This window comes from Choloepus didactylus, chromosome 3 (assembly GCF_015220235.1).
Source record: "Choloepus didactylus isolate mChoDid1 chromosome 3, mChoDid1.pri, whole genome shotgun sequence".
NCBI lineage: Eukaryota > Metazoa > Chordata > Mammalia > Pilosa > Megalonychidae > Choloepus > Choloepus didactylus.
In genome coordinates, this window is record NC_051309.1 from 77,398,534 (window position 1) to 77,413,725 (window position 15,192).

At 36.6% G+C, this 15,192-nt stretch overlaps 1 protein-coding gene across 1 annotated transcript in view; it reads right to left on the bottom strand.

Moving 5' to 3' along the window:
• The window catches only part of ADAMTS3 (ADAM metallopeptidase with thrombospondin type 1 motif 3), a 298,466-nt gene that overhangs the window by 259,101 nt on the left and 24,173 nt on the right, over positions 1-15,192 (bottom strand). The gene's annotated exons all lie outside the window — the stretch shown is intronic.

A 15,192-nucleotide genomic window follows, 5' to 3' on the forward strand; every position in this document is an offset into this window, starting at 1 on the left:
GTGACTGGGTCTTCTGTGAGTCACAGGACAAGATACTCACGTCTCTGGATTCCTTACCCATAAATGGGAATAAGGAGTAAGATAATTCTTATGAAGGACAGACATGCACCTAGCACATAATAGTGAGCATTCCATAAATTTTAACTAGTATAGGCCTCATGATAAAACATCTATGGTAGCTTAGAGGGACCACTGTGACAGATTAGTTTTCTTCTAGAAACCAAACTTTATCTCACCCAATCCTGAAAACCTGACTCCATGGTCTCTTTGTCCTTTTACTTCCTAAAACATGCTTGAAAAGCATCTCATCTAGGGAACTCCTTTTTATCTCTTAAAACTTGTCCATTTTCTCCTCCATCCTCCTACCATTTCCTCATGAAAACTTGCCCTGACCCCCAGTCCAGGTCAGATGATCTTACTTATTTCATGAAACAATATTCCCTTCCTTTAGAGCATTTATGTCAGTTTATTACTATTTACTCAGCTGAGTGAGTTTTACAAAACAGATGTAATGCCTGTATTACCTACTCTAATCTCCATGGGGACAAGTGCTGTGGCTACTTTTGCTTACTGTTGAACCCCTAGCCCTGAAAATGCCTGGTATACAATAGGTGCTCAATAAATACTTATCGAATGAATGAATGACTCAGTCAACATCTATCCAGATGTCACCTCCCAGAAGTAGAGGGAGTATGAATTCATTCACAGGAAAGTATCCTAGGAATTGACCAGAGAGACAAATGTTAGAAAACAAGTACCTATCTAGAAGAAATCAAACAACCCAAGAAACTGAAGAGTTTGTGTACTTGGCTTGGGAACCTTCATGATGTCCCCATGAGGAGAAACCACAAGCAGAGCTGAAGGTTATAAGGGCAAAGCTTTGGGTGTTACAGAGGCAAACAACAGAGAAATTATATGCGGAGGGGGCATTTATTCAATTGAGGCTTATGAAACCTGGTAGGTGATAGAGGGCAGATTATAGTACCATAGAACGTATGTTCAGTGTCTTCATTCATTTGGTAACTCATCAGATATTTATTGTACACCTACATATCAGGTATGGTGCTTGGCTTTATGGTTATAGGAGTAAACATTGGAGGTACTGTTCCTACTCTCAGAGAGTACATAGTTTAGGGAATAAAACTAATTTTATTAATTAAAATGTGTAATCCAGCATTCAGAAAGGAGATATATAGGTTGCTGTAGTACCAACCTTGACTAGAAAGTCAGTATATAAGCATATTTTATTTTCTTCCAAGGAATCAGTCCAAAGTATAGCATTTTTATAATGTCTTAAAATTTTCTTTTTGAGTTTTTGTTTGTTTGTTTTTAAACAATAGATTGCTGATTTCTATGTTTCTCTTGCTTAACTGGAGTAACTTCATTTAAGAACACACTATACCTCTGCTATTGATGTTGAACTCAAGTGAAGATTTGGTCAAGAGCGGACAGAAATGGGGGCGAGGGGGTGGGAACGGTGGTTATGTTAACCACAGCATTAGAACACTATTCAGGAAGATGGAGCCGATCTATATGATAGGTTAGTAAAGTAAACTTAAAACTTTCAAGCTTATAGCAAGCCCTTCATTTTGTGAAAGTTACACACAGGGAAAACTAAAAACAGCAAAGACTTATAACTTCATCTTCAAAAGCAGTAATCAGTTCCCCATCCCTATATTCACAACAATCAGTCCATCAGTAAACATTTGTTGAACACATACTGTGTGCGAAGCATTATTTTCACAGCAGAAAGAATCTTGTTCTTGGTAGATATCCCCCTCCCAATTTATGTAAAAAATGTAAGGTAAATTTGAGATATGAGTAAGGGCTACAAAAAAGATTAGAAAGAGTAATATAATGTAGAGTAACTAGAGTTTCTGCTGAGCTGAAATGGTCAGGAAAATCCTCTTTGAAGGAATGGCATTTAATTTAATAACTGAACACTGTATAGGGATGGAACCTCTATTTAAAGATCTACCAAAGAATATTCTAAGCAGAAGGAATAGCAGGTCTAGAAGTCCAGAGTCAGGAAAAGTTTGGATTGTTTGAAAGACAAAAAGAAGGACAAGACTGAATATAGTGAACAAAAGCATTGAGTGGAGGGAGACGAGATCAGATAAGTTGGCTGAGATCAGATCTTATAAAACAGTGGGTCTCAAAATGTGGCATTATCAAATTAACACTATAATCAGGTATTATGTTTTTGAACTAACTTGAGTGAATTGGTAGCTGACTTAGGAAACTATCCACAGTAGAATCTGGATGAGTGTCACAGAAGTGAAAACTGTACGCTTTTGTTTTCTCCACCCTTTAAATGTTCTACTCCTCCTTAGACAGCTACATGTTTGAAGGAGAATTTGATAATTCTGGGGATTTAGGAAGAAAGTATTTAATCCTTCAAGTTTTGGGGTTAATTCTGTTAAAGAAAACATAGGTGACAATGGAAGGCTGATGGGTGGCCTTTTTTGTTGAGATACAAATATTGCTTACAATTCAAAGTCTTTTTCTGATTAAGCTCCCAATGTTCTTAACTTATACATTTGACTCTGTCTTACAATTATGTTTTGGTTTTCCCAAATGTCTAGTCATTGAGCAAAGTTATTGAGTATCTACTATGTAAACAGAAAGCTTTATTAATATGGTGTACCTAAATACTTTTTGCTAAAATAAAATATGGCCAATCAAAACACCTCTGCATATACAGAGTTCAGGTTTTTCAAAGAAAGGAGTTGTATTGCTATAGTTTGGTTTCATATGTTAAAATAAACTGTATTATAGCTACATAAAAAAAAAGTGGCATTATCTGGGAACTTGTTAGAACTGCAAACTTTGAGACCCCTCCACAGACATAATAAATCAAAAACTCCAGGGTGGTACCCAGCAATCGACATTTTAACAAGTCCTCTAGGAGATTCTGATATGCAGTAAGATTAAAGGCTCCTTGGATATAACAATGATTCTCAACCCTAGCTGCATTTGAGAATCATCTGGGGAGCATTCAATCTGCTAATGCATGAGACCCAAAACAAAACATATAAATCTGAATCTCTGGGCTTGGGACTCTAACAGACAAAAAACAGACAGTTGAGCTATAGAGTCTGACACTAAAATACTTATCAAATGCAACCAAAAGAGCCTGTCACATGTAACAGATGAAGAATTCTCCCAGGGAAATGGCTTCATCCATACAGTTGGCACAATACTCCTACCTTATAGAAATTTTGCTCTTCCTGGAAACAGTCACTTCCACTTTTAATATTTTATAGAAATACATACATATGTGTACATGTACACACACACACACACACACACACACACACATATATGCATATGTGTGTGTATTTCTCTTTAGGTTGATTGTTTTCATGATTTCCACATTTCATTAAGAGTTAAGCTGAAACATCTCCTAAAACTTTAATACCAGTTAGTTTCTTTGGAGCCTTCAAATACACAAGACCGACTCATAGGTAATGGATTAATTTTTTTAAGTAAAAAATGCCTTATTGGAAGTAACCATAACCCATCATTTAGAAAAGTAAACACTCATACACACTATTCCCACTCAGCCATGATTAATGAACAATGATCAGTGTGATGTTTTGATCTCTTCCATGGCCAGGAAAGCACTGTCCACAGGATGGATTAGAACATAAATTTAGTTATAAAGTCTCACAACATTACTCCTAGAAGGAACTTCAGAAAACGTCTAGTCATCAATGATTTTCCAGTTTTAGATTCCTGGCTCTTAGGGCCAGTGGAGACAGTATTTTAAATCTGGGAATGGCTTAACAGTTCATAAGGCTGAACAAAATGATACATTTTTTACACAAATATACCACATAGGCCCATGAATGATTAAATCTCTTATTGGAAAAAATAATCAACCAGTGTAGTAATGGGAAGTAATTTTTGCTCATTAGGAACCTTGACCAACAATTTTGGCTGGTTTTGATTATTAAAAAGTAGGAAAAATGATTCATTACTTAATAAACACAGTGTGTTTGGTTCATAAAATATTTCAAAATATAAGGTCCAATAGTAGAACAGAAAGACAGAGTCACTCATCTAATGCATACCCTAGTTTTTATGTATGGAAATAAGTACAAATGAATACAGCCCAAATTTCAAAACATTCTCATAGATCAACTCTACTTTTCTGCAATGTTAACACTTTTATGCAATGTTTATACTTTTTTCCAAGCACAGCATATAAAAAGAGCCTCCCACTCCCCAAAACTTTAGAACAATCAGAACAATCAGAATTTTCCTTCATCATTACATGCTAGATCTTGGTGCAGTACCACAGTTGTGTCAGAGCTGGCACCAAGGAGCAGCTGGCCAAACAGAGACAGAGATCTTATGATGACTTGATTTTACCTGGAAGCACATCACTATTCTTGGTTTGCTTTCTTCTCCTCCTGGCCGCCAGTTACTATCACACTAAGAGCCAGGTATATAAAAATAAAGGAATATATGAAGCCAGACAGAAAAACACAAAATATTGGCACCCTCTAAGTAAGATCAAGTATCCTGCAAGCCCAAAGGAAGTTTTTACCCCAAGATTCCAATCACTATGTTGAAAGCATCATGTTTCACAGATAATGCTAAATAAAACATTTCCCACTGTGTTTGGGTTGCTAACACTTATGGAATCTCATTAAGTCGTTTTCTCAGGCTTCACCTGCTCAGGGAGCTACTTTAAGGCCAGGTCCCACTACATTCATTTGACATCCCAGCATCTAATAATACTGTCCTCTTCATCTATAAAGATATTGCACTTTTAGGGACGTCACCAGACAGAAGTAGGCCTTACAGAAATCTCCTACTTTTTATATTGGTGTTGGAAAGTTTTATCAGGTAACAAAACTCACCAAGACCTGAAAAGTTTGATGTCATTGAGGTTTTAAAATGCATTTTCTGGTAGCTGGTGCTAGGGACCCCACCATGCCAACTTTATCTCCATTCCCATGAACAGCCTCCAAAGAAGTGCAGAGCATATACACTCTTTGCTGTAGCCTTTTTATCAGAGGACTCCGAACTGGAGAACAAAAAGAATGTGGTAGATATAAGGTAGCATATTAACTACCATCACCAAAGAAAAGAGATATAAAGTGAACTAAGTTGGGAAGTCTTTGGAAAACAATACATACCAGCTAATGCCATAAAACTCTCTATGTCTGTCCCAAAAATATCAGACACTGAGAATTGAAATTTAAAACATTTGACCAAAACTAAAAGGCTGAGAAGGATGCTGAAATTATCACTCATGTTTGGCTAATTCTCCATTCCTCTGGGGTATGGTCTGCACCATACCACTGAAGGGAAATGTTTCCAGCTTGTTTGCTGTGTAGTGCACTGAATGAGTTAGCGACTGACTGATTAAAACCTAAGTAGTGTAGTAACAATAACCATAAGAAGAGGTCCTTCATGGTTACTATATCTTTGTCAATTCTAATAAGTAGAATGTGAAATTTCACTTCATATTTCCACATGGAACCTGAGGAAGCACTTTCTATCTGGCAGAGCTTTATAAAGGTAAGATGGAAAGCAAGGAGTTTCCATTCCTTGGAAGTCTTCGGGAGGGCACAGGTAAAACCATCCCTCAGAGAAGATACTGTTAAGGAAGTCCTGCATCAGATGGATACGGTGATCTTAAGAATACAGGATTTTAACCAAGGTATTCACTTCTTGGAAGTCTATATTTTCCACTGGTTAGTTTAAAGGCTGAGTTGAGTAACTTTACTATTTCTTAATTTGTAACCTTGTTCATGAGTATTATTACCACTGATCACAAAATATTCAGGGTAAATAATTATAAATGGAAAAGAAGGAAAGGAGCTGAAGGAACCATCATCTATTTCTTAAAGGCCAAGCTGTGTCTTAAAGTTACATTAACCTTTTCTGTAAGGCCTTGACCTGACAAGCATTGCTTTCCCTGTTTGACTGAAGGAAAGAAACCTTAAAATGGTTAAATAACTTGCTCAAAACCACACAGCTGATAGGTGGTGGAACTGGAATTGGAATCCAGGCTTATCTGATTCAAACCCAGCCCATTCTACCCAGTATGACCTATTTCCCTCAACATATTATGAATGGTTTGACTTTTATCATCAATGGTACTTAAATTTCTCCAAACTGAGTCTTCCAAAGTATTATAAATGAAGTTTGGCCACTGTTTCCCTTCCTTGGCGTTTATTGGTTATTCTACTCTAAAATTCCAAATTTAGTATCTTCTTAACATGTTACAAAAGCAGGCTCTGACATTCTGAATAATGCTTTTCAACACCTATGGGGTTACACAATGTCCTCTTTTTTTAATACTACTGACTAAAGTTAGAGCTCACTTAGTGCAATTATATATTCCTGTTTCTTCAATCAATGAACCAGAATTTTTAGAAATTTGTTGCAATTATGGAAGATGTGAACCTGTTTAACAAGAACTATTTAGGACTGACAATTAAATCACAACAGGATTAATTATAATCTCTTGATTCATTTAGTAGTATTCTAGGGTGGCTCAAAAAGCAGTCAACTCATTAGAAAATAAACATGTAAAAATTACAAAGTGTTTGAAATTCCTTGTCTTAGGGGCAGAAAAAAGAAAGCACATTTTTTTTTTTTCAAATTCAAATACTTTTTAGCAATTTAACTCTCATAGATTGACAATAGTGAGTTAAAATCTCTTTTCAATTGCATTTTTCTGACAAATATCTCTATTTCTAACAGTGTTATCAACATAGGAATTAATTCATGCCATGGCCTCCTTGTTAACATTCCACATCAACCCACAGTGTGAGGGCTGTATTTAGGTAGCTTGTGCTTTCTTATCAACAGACCTGCAAGTCAACCTGGCTTCTCCACCAACTCTGTGACTAATAAATTCTGTCACTGGTCTTTGAATCCAAGTAATTAATTAAACATTGACTTTCTCTGTCTATTCTATTGTTTTATGTGCACATGTATGTGTGTGTATAAACACATCACATACACATATATATAGCTATAAATATATATATAGATATTACAAATGACATAAAATAGGAGTTAATATCAAAATCAGTTTGGGCCAGTTTATTTTTGTTTCCTTGTTTTGTCGTGTGACAGTTAAGCAAAGCTGATCATCGTACTCTTTATGATCTACTTTGTACTCACTACAGAACAGTGCTCTGTAAACAAAAATCACTAAAAAGACAGTTCTCCTCAAAAACTGAAATGAAGTAAGGAATATGAACATATCCTAAACACAGTGAAAAAGTGAGGAAAACACACCAGAAGGAAAGAATGATTATCATAGAAAGAGATTTACTAAATTGAGGGCACTTAATTCATCATACTTGAAAGAATGAGGTGCCTAGATGATGGAAGAAGAAATCAGATTTTTCTAAATCAAATTTCATAACTCTCTCAGATAAAATGTTAGAAACAAACTCCAGAAAAAAGAGTTACTGGGGAAAAAAATCTCTAAACTCCAGAAAAAAAGGCCCTGTGACTTCACAGAAATTGTTCTACAAAGAAAAGCAACAGAATTGAGGACTAGAAACTCTTGCCCTGCTCGTATGTTAAATGCCCATGCAAACCTGTCAATATCAACTAGACATTCACTGAATTCAGCTTTGAAATATATCTCTAGGATTTACCCTCCTTTTTCTTTATCTCTATTTCATTTGCATCATAGTTGTTGCCATATTCAATTAGATATAGACCAAGACCACCTTGGATCTCCTGTGTATTCATTATATACATTACAAAGTTCAGGAAATCAGCTTTCCCCATCCTCTCCCCATTCGTATGCAGAACCTCCACACAACTTCCCCACCTTCCTCAGAGGCTCATGGACCTCCTACCCACTTCATTCCCTGCATTAATTTTTGACACTTTATCATCCACGTTTAACTTTCAATTCTCTAGTGTCACAAATATTGTTTCTCCATGAAACCTTCTATCATCCTTCTCAGCAGAAACCATCTTTCCATCATCTAAGTTCTCACATTTCCTCTATTGTAGTTTTAGAACATTTAAAACATTCTGCCTTGTATTCTGGTTATGCTTCTGCAAACATTATTTCCAGTATTCTTTGAAGACAAAGGTGGCAACTGGATTGTCTTCAGTATATGTAAGCAACTTACAAATACTAGTGCTTCAAAATGCTTTATTTACTTGTTTAAGTACTCCTAGAATCAAAGATTACTAGGTCGAATGAATAACACAGCATTTTCAATTGGGAGCCAAGAGGTCAGGTTGTTTGCAAAGCCTCTGTGACCTCAAAGGGTGATTATGCAGAAGGTCATCACATCTATACTGCACATTGCTTTCATCTTGATTAATTTGCCCAGAGAAAGATATTTAAGATGTGGTCAGCATTATTTTCAAAGTTCTTAAAGCATTTCTGGAGTATCTTTAAAAAATCTCTATTACATTCATAATGAAGTCATGGTTTTCATAGCATCAAGAAGAAAGAAAGCATTATTTCCCAGGCCAACAAGGGAAAGGAGTATTTTGCAATTTAAAATTTACCTTTTACATCAACTTTTAACTCATCTTTTTATTTATCTAAAATTTTACTATACCAAAGTTAAAGAAGATAATGGGGAATAAATCATAATCAAGTTGACATAAATCAAATAAACACTGAACAGGTGGTACCCACGCATAAACATGAATAATTTAGTTGAACTGCAAAATAACCACTAAAAAGAAATATTTTTAAAATTAAATAAAAAACTTTTGATCTGTTTTTTCATTTCCTATTTTATGCCAAGCCCACATCATTGGATATTCTTTGTATAAATAAAATAAAATCACACAATAGAAACAGAGCTGAAAAATGAGGAAAGGCTTGACATATGTAGGAGTCTAGCCATATGCAAATTAGGTCAGAGATGTGAACAGGATCAAAGACTATGCCAAACCTCCCCTCACCACTCTGAATAAGCATAAACTGGCATCCTATGTATCTGCAAAAGGAGGCAGGGTGGGAGATGTACCCAACAGCCCAGGCCTGGCACAGACAGGCACATAAAACTAGGTAAATACTGCCAGCTCCTGGATGACCACTGCTTGACCAGACCTCAGGTTAGAAGCACTGAAGCTTGTCACAGCACTGGTTCTCCCAGACTAATTAAACTGGAAGGCTTTCACCCATTCTTCATTTTGAAAGGGCCAGTGCCTGCTGCTGTTTGTCTGCTATCTCAAATGTAAAGGATATAGGGGCTTCAAGCAGTGCTAAAACAGCCTGGTATAGAGGTACCTGGAAGTGAAACAGCTTCAGCCCTTGGTTCCTCAGGCAAAAGTATACAATTCTAAAGCAACAGACAGAAGGACCTTCTATGGTCTCCTCAATTGGCATGCAAACTATGAAGACACACATTCCCCCACTCCGTCCCATCAATAAAGCACATGTCACCTGCTCCCATGAGAGAAACAGGTGGGTGGTAACATGCCTTTAGAGATCAAGTTTTGCACATAAAAGCAGATGTTCAAATGTCAACATCTAAAGATCAGCCCTCGAAAACCCTCTTTTGTAAATCCACTATAGCTAGCTACAGATTTGGACCTATTTTCAGCATCTAACATTTTATTTGCAAAATTAAGCTGTATTTACAAATACAAATTAAGCTGGTCTAATGTTCTCAATCACAGGCATACTGCCTCATAATTCTTTTTTAAGCAGATTTTTTTAAAAGGGCCTCCGTATCTAGACTTATTGAAATAGGCATGGCAAAGCACATTTTCGAAGAGACAAAATTCAGGAGCTGTTTTCTTTATAAGCTTTGCAGTTGTCCACAAAGACTTCCTTTGGTCCTGCTCAAAGTCTAAGGAGAATATAAAGGCCTCTGATATTAACCAGATGTGACTATCAGATATTGCAGAAAATAGGTTTTGTTTATAGCTCCCAAATTGAGAATCTCAAGCTTTCAAGAACCCTTGCAACTAACTCCTGCCCTAACAGTGAAGATTCCTATTAGATGCCTCAGGGAGGCTAACAATGGGCTGAAATGAGGGCAGAACGATGTGAGAAGAAACTAGAAGGAATAGCATCCCACACCTGTGTTGTAACTAAACCTTCTCTGAGTTTATCTAATTTACACGTTAGCTTATTAGATAACCTGTAATGTCATTTGAAGGAAGAATCCCAAAAGTTAAAACATGTTGAAAACTTGTTCCAGATAAAGTTCCTTCATCTTACAATCAACCCACAAGGAAATCACTGATCTGGGTAACCCAGGAGAGCCAATAGCCAAAGCTCCATCTTGCCAATTCTTGCACTCCCAACTAGTTGCCACAAGTGTCTTCCCACAAGCACCATATGAAATGCTTGTCATCACCACAGTTCCTGACCACTGAACTCTCATTTCAGAGATGCCCAAACAGAGAGATAAAATATGTCAATGCTCCCCAGCCAAAGACCACCAGGAACACACCTGAAGATGACAAGCTATGTTCATTACTGGTTGCAGAGAGACAGAACGTACACCAGAGGGAACCATGGGGTATCTCAGTAGGAGGCTGAGAGAACCTTTTGTAGGATTTGGCCTTTGGCTTGGTAATTCCAGGGAGTATCCAAAGAAGCAGGGCTCTGTTCTGGATTGGAAGCTGTCAGAAAGTGGGGACAACTCTATACTTGGATATCTCAACAATTCTAATCTATAGGGAGTGCAGACTAGAGCAGGAATAAAGCTGTAGTTGGTGAAGAATTAAAAGTCACTCATAAATGATAATCCTGGCAAGGAACAGAAAAGGTTCAAAGATTAGACAGGAACAGACATTGTTCTTGAACACACTGGGTAGAACTTTTATCAGTTTATTTGTGTAGAAGTTGTTGATGCAGATTTCAGAAACCCACTGACTAACATTTTTGTGATTAAACATACATACATCCAGATCTCATTCTAGACATGGCTCTACATGTGTCACTCAAGATATTCCTGTGTTCTCTTCATTAATGCCTGTGCTAAAGCACCTTTCTTGTGATCATTTTATACAGTTACTGGAGTAGATAGACTCTACTGACTATTTCAGTCAAGTTTCTGATGTCCAAAGTGGGTAAGTCCAGCCAAGCAGCACTTCTTGCTTCTCAAACTATCAATGGTAAAGAAACAGTTTTCACCCTACCCCACCCCAACTCTCTCCTAGACCAATATTTTTGAAAAAAAAAATTAAAAAAAAAAAAAATGAATTACTAGAAAAATGAAAAAACACATAAAAGACCATCCTCTAATTTTTTTTTTAATTATAAGACCCAACATACTTACAATTACTTTGTCAAATTGCTATAAAAGTTTCTGAATGCTTAGTCTCAGTTTCTGCATTTACTTTGCCATGAATCTGAGTCTGTGGACCACACTTTTAGTAGCACTGGCTTACAGAATTCTTTTTTAACACAAATTAATTTTGGCTGGGTGTGCTGTTCTTTTCAGACTCACACAGCATCCCACAATATAGCATAAGAGAAAAGAGATGTAAAGAAATTTCACTCAGAAGGCCCTTACTATAAACCCTCCAACCTTAGTAAATAAAAAATACCTGTGACTGTCCCCTAAATGTAACTCTTTCAAAGGAGATATAGAAAATCAGATCACTGGAATCCCTTCTTATCAGTCTAAAATTAACCTAATCAAAAGGATAAATTTCTCCATCCAGGTAAATTTTCAATGGCATTCTTTTCCATATCATGAGAGTTAACTATATGCTGGCAGTATTTTTAGGCCAGAAGTGGCTGTTCATTCTACTAAAACACCTTGGGTTTGATGATAATCCCAGGGCTCTATCAGATTAATCTTCAGGTATCTATGTTATCTGCTTCCTTCCCTAATAAAGGGCCAAAGGTCGAGTAGGTCAAGCTTAAATCCCCACAGAGCAAATTAAAAGGAACAAAATAGGTTTATGCATCAGCTAATCAGCCAATTTTCTTTACATTCTCATCAAACTTCCCACTTAATCCCTAATGAGAGCTCACTTTGTTCAAAGCACTTCTGCAATTTTCAGAATTTGTCCCCAGGTTTAAAAAAGCAAGCTAAATCAGTAAAAAATGAAATGGCATGGCAGGGAGGTTATGTTCTCAACACTGCCCATTCTCTTCTCTCTGCTTCATATTAAGACTCTCCCTACCTTGGTTCAGTAGTTGCTGGTGTTATCCCTTCAGGTTGTTGATCTAGACAATCAACCACACACTCTCCACAGTTCCTGCCTCTCTTCCTACCATGATCTGCATTTTTCCTCCTGGCATACACTGCTATGAGCTGGAAACTCCAGAAAAGGCTTCCCTTGGGTATGCCTGCATACATAGCGATAACTGGCATGACCCACCCATTTTCTGGATCAAGCCCAGGGTATGAATCACTTATCTCTGCTCAGAAACTCTGTCTCATTCATAAAATCATCTCCCCTAGAAATACATCCCCTAGCCACTATTTTTTAAATTAAATATATTCTAAAGTTTTTAAAATTTAGAATATATATATTTGCCAGATATTTTGACACTTAACATCTTTGAGCAACATGAGAATGCAAACTATTTTTTCACCATTTCACAGCACCTGGGATAGTACTTGTCTATAATTGGTTTCCTACAAATACTTTTAAATAAATTAATTAATGGATCAAAGAATGCAGCAAACGAATACTTACAGTGAGCAAAGTTTTATAAACACATAATCTATGTCTCATGTATACATGTACAAATGTGTATATACATTGTGTATATACATGTGATGTAGACATACATATGATGTCAACAGTAACACCATAGCTTAAAAATGAGAAATTAATCCTAATAATTAATGTTCCTTCATACTTTGTATATATTTTCCTCTTCCTTTTAACAACTTGTTATTTGCCCCAGATTTCTGTATCTATGATTATATAACTTGACATGTAGAGTAAGAAAACAATATTATTCACTATACCAGTCCTTTAAAACAATTTCCTTGTATTTTCCTTCCTTATGATTGATTTTCAAGCCAACATGCCAAGTTTCAAATGTTAACTGGGGAAATAAAAAGTAAATGACTTTTTTATGCTAGAAAACTGAAAAATAATGTTGAATTAAGATTTACAGTCAAGATATTTTACTCAAAAGTATTATAAAACAGTATATGTTTTTATGTAATTTATTTCCTTTTCTATCTTAATGGTACTGAGTCAAAGCTCTTTCAGTCAATACTTTAAACTTTAGTCATCTTTTCTAGTAAGGGATTTCTTTTTTTTTAATTAATGACTGATTAATTCAGACCTAGTTAATCTGTTTTGTCAGATGAGAAGAATTTGAGAGACTCCACATATTTTCAAATCCCAGAACACGGTCCAGAACTGAGCATGAGGATATGGATCCAGAACTAATGGAGTCCAAGTTGGAGACTTGGCCCTGCCACAGGTATACTCTATAATTTTCTGTGCTGGTGGATTTAAAAATCCTATGGGCATCAAGAGGCAGCCCAAGACCGTAAAAATCCAGTCCAAAACATGAATTCATTAGCATTTGGTAAAACATATGGTATCATAACTCCGTTTGGTTGGGGCCTATTCACAGAAAGGATAGTAGCAGAATATTCAAGGGCTGAGAGGAAGTCCAAACAAGGTAGAATAATCACAAGCAGGAATTTGAGGAATATGTTGAGAACTCCCAGAAGCAGTGACAAAACAAAAGAAAGAGCCCTGAACTCCCAAGAAACAGCAGCCTGGCAACCATGAAAGAAAAATGGTTGCCCTTTTTGAGCAAAGACTTGGAGTCAACTGTGAGTGGAAGAGGCATAAACATTGACAAAATTTTCAAATAACATCCAGCAATACAAACCAAATAAAAATAATTTACATCTGCAGAGTGCATAAAGAAGGGTCAGTTACTATTGGCCTCAACAGCAAAACTGTTGAGCAATATATGCACATTTTTTATTTGAAGTAAGATATGTATATTTTATTTGAAAATAAAGAAAAAAAGGAATCAAAGCCACCATACAAAGACAACTGCATCTCATGTTCAAAAAATGATGTTACATGGACAGATTCTATCAGAGGATCTGCTCACTTCCCATTTTACCATTCTGTAGGGAGGCTGCAGAATGCTTTCAAAATACTCTTAAGGTATCCAAAGTTGTCACCAAAGTGAAAAACGATTGTGCTGGTTTGAATGCATTATGTCCCCCAGGTATAGCCATATTCTTTGATGCAATCTTGTGGGGCAGACATAATAGTGGAGATTAAGTTGTACTGTTTGGATCAGGTTGTTTGCATGGAAATGTGCCCCATCCAACTGTGGGTGATGACTCTAATTGGATAATTTCCATGGAGGTGTTACCCCACCCATTCAGGGTGGGTCTAAATTAAATCACTGGAGCCATATAAATGAGCTGACAAACAGAAGGAACTCAGTGCAGCTGAGGGTGACAGTTTGAAGAGGAGCTACAGCCAACAGAGACACTTTGAAGAATGCACAGAAATGAGAGAGTAGCTGCAGATGAGAGAGAGTTTGAAGATGGCCGTTGAAAGCAGACTTTTGCTTCAGAGAAGCTAAGAGAGGACAAACACCCCAAGAGCAACTAAGAGTGACGTTTTTGAGGAGCTGAAGCCTAGAGAGGAACATCCTGGAAGAAAGCCATTTTGAAACCAGAACTTGGAGCAGATGCCAGCCACGTGCCTTCCCAGCTAACAGAGGTTTTCTGGACACCATTGGCCATCCTCCAGTGAAGGTACCCGATTGCTGATGTGTTGTTACCTTGGACACTTTATGGCCTTAAGACTTTATGGCCTTAAGACTAATAAACCTTAATAGGCCTTAAGACCTAATAAACCTCCTTTTAAAAAAGCCAATCCATTTCTGGTGTTTTGCATTCCAGCAGCATTAGCAAACTAGAACAACTATCATTTTGAAGGAATCTATGTTTTTTTAGAAAAGTTTTCAGAAAACTTTGAAAGATGTGATTAGCAAAATCACAGATTTTCAAATTCTGGACTAAACAAGTATTAGGAAATAAAATTCCCAAGGCAACACAAGTGAAAACATAATCAAGCAATGCTAAAATAGTTTTCTTTTTTTTTTTTTAAGACAATGAGTCTATGTTGTAAATTAAACCAAGGCACACTTCTTTTACAGAAAGTCAAATGCTTTGTATATTTCCACTAGCTTAAAATATAATAACGAGGCTTCCTTTCCACCTCTACCTTCCAAACCGTGCTGAAGCCATGCAGCACTCCCAA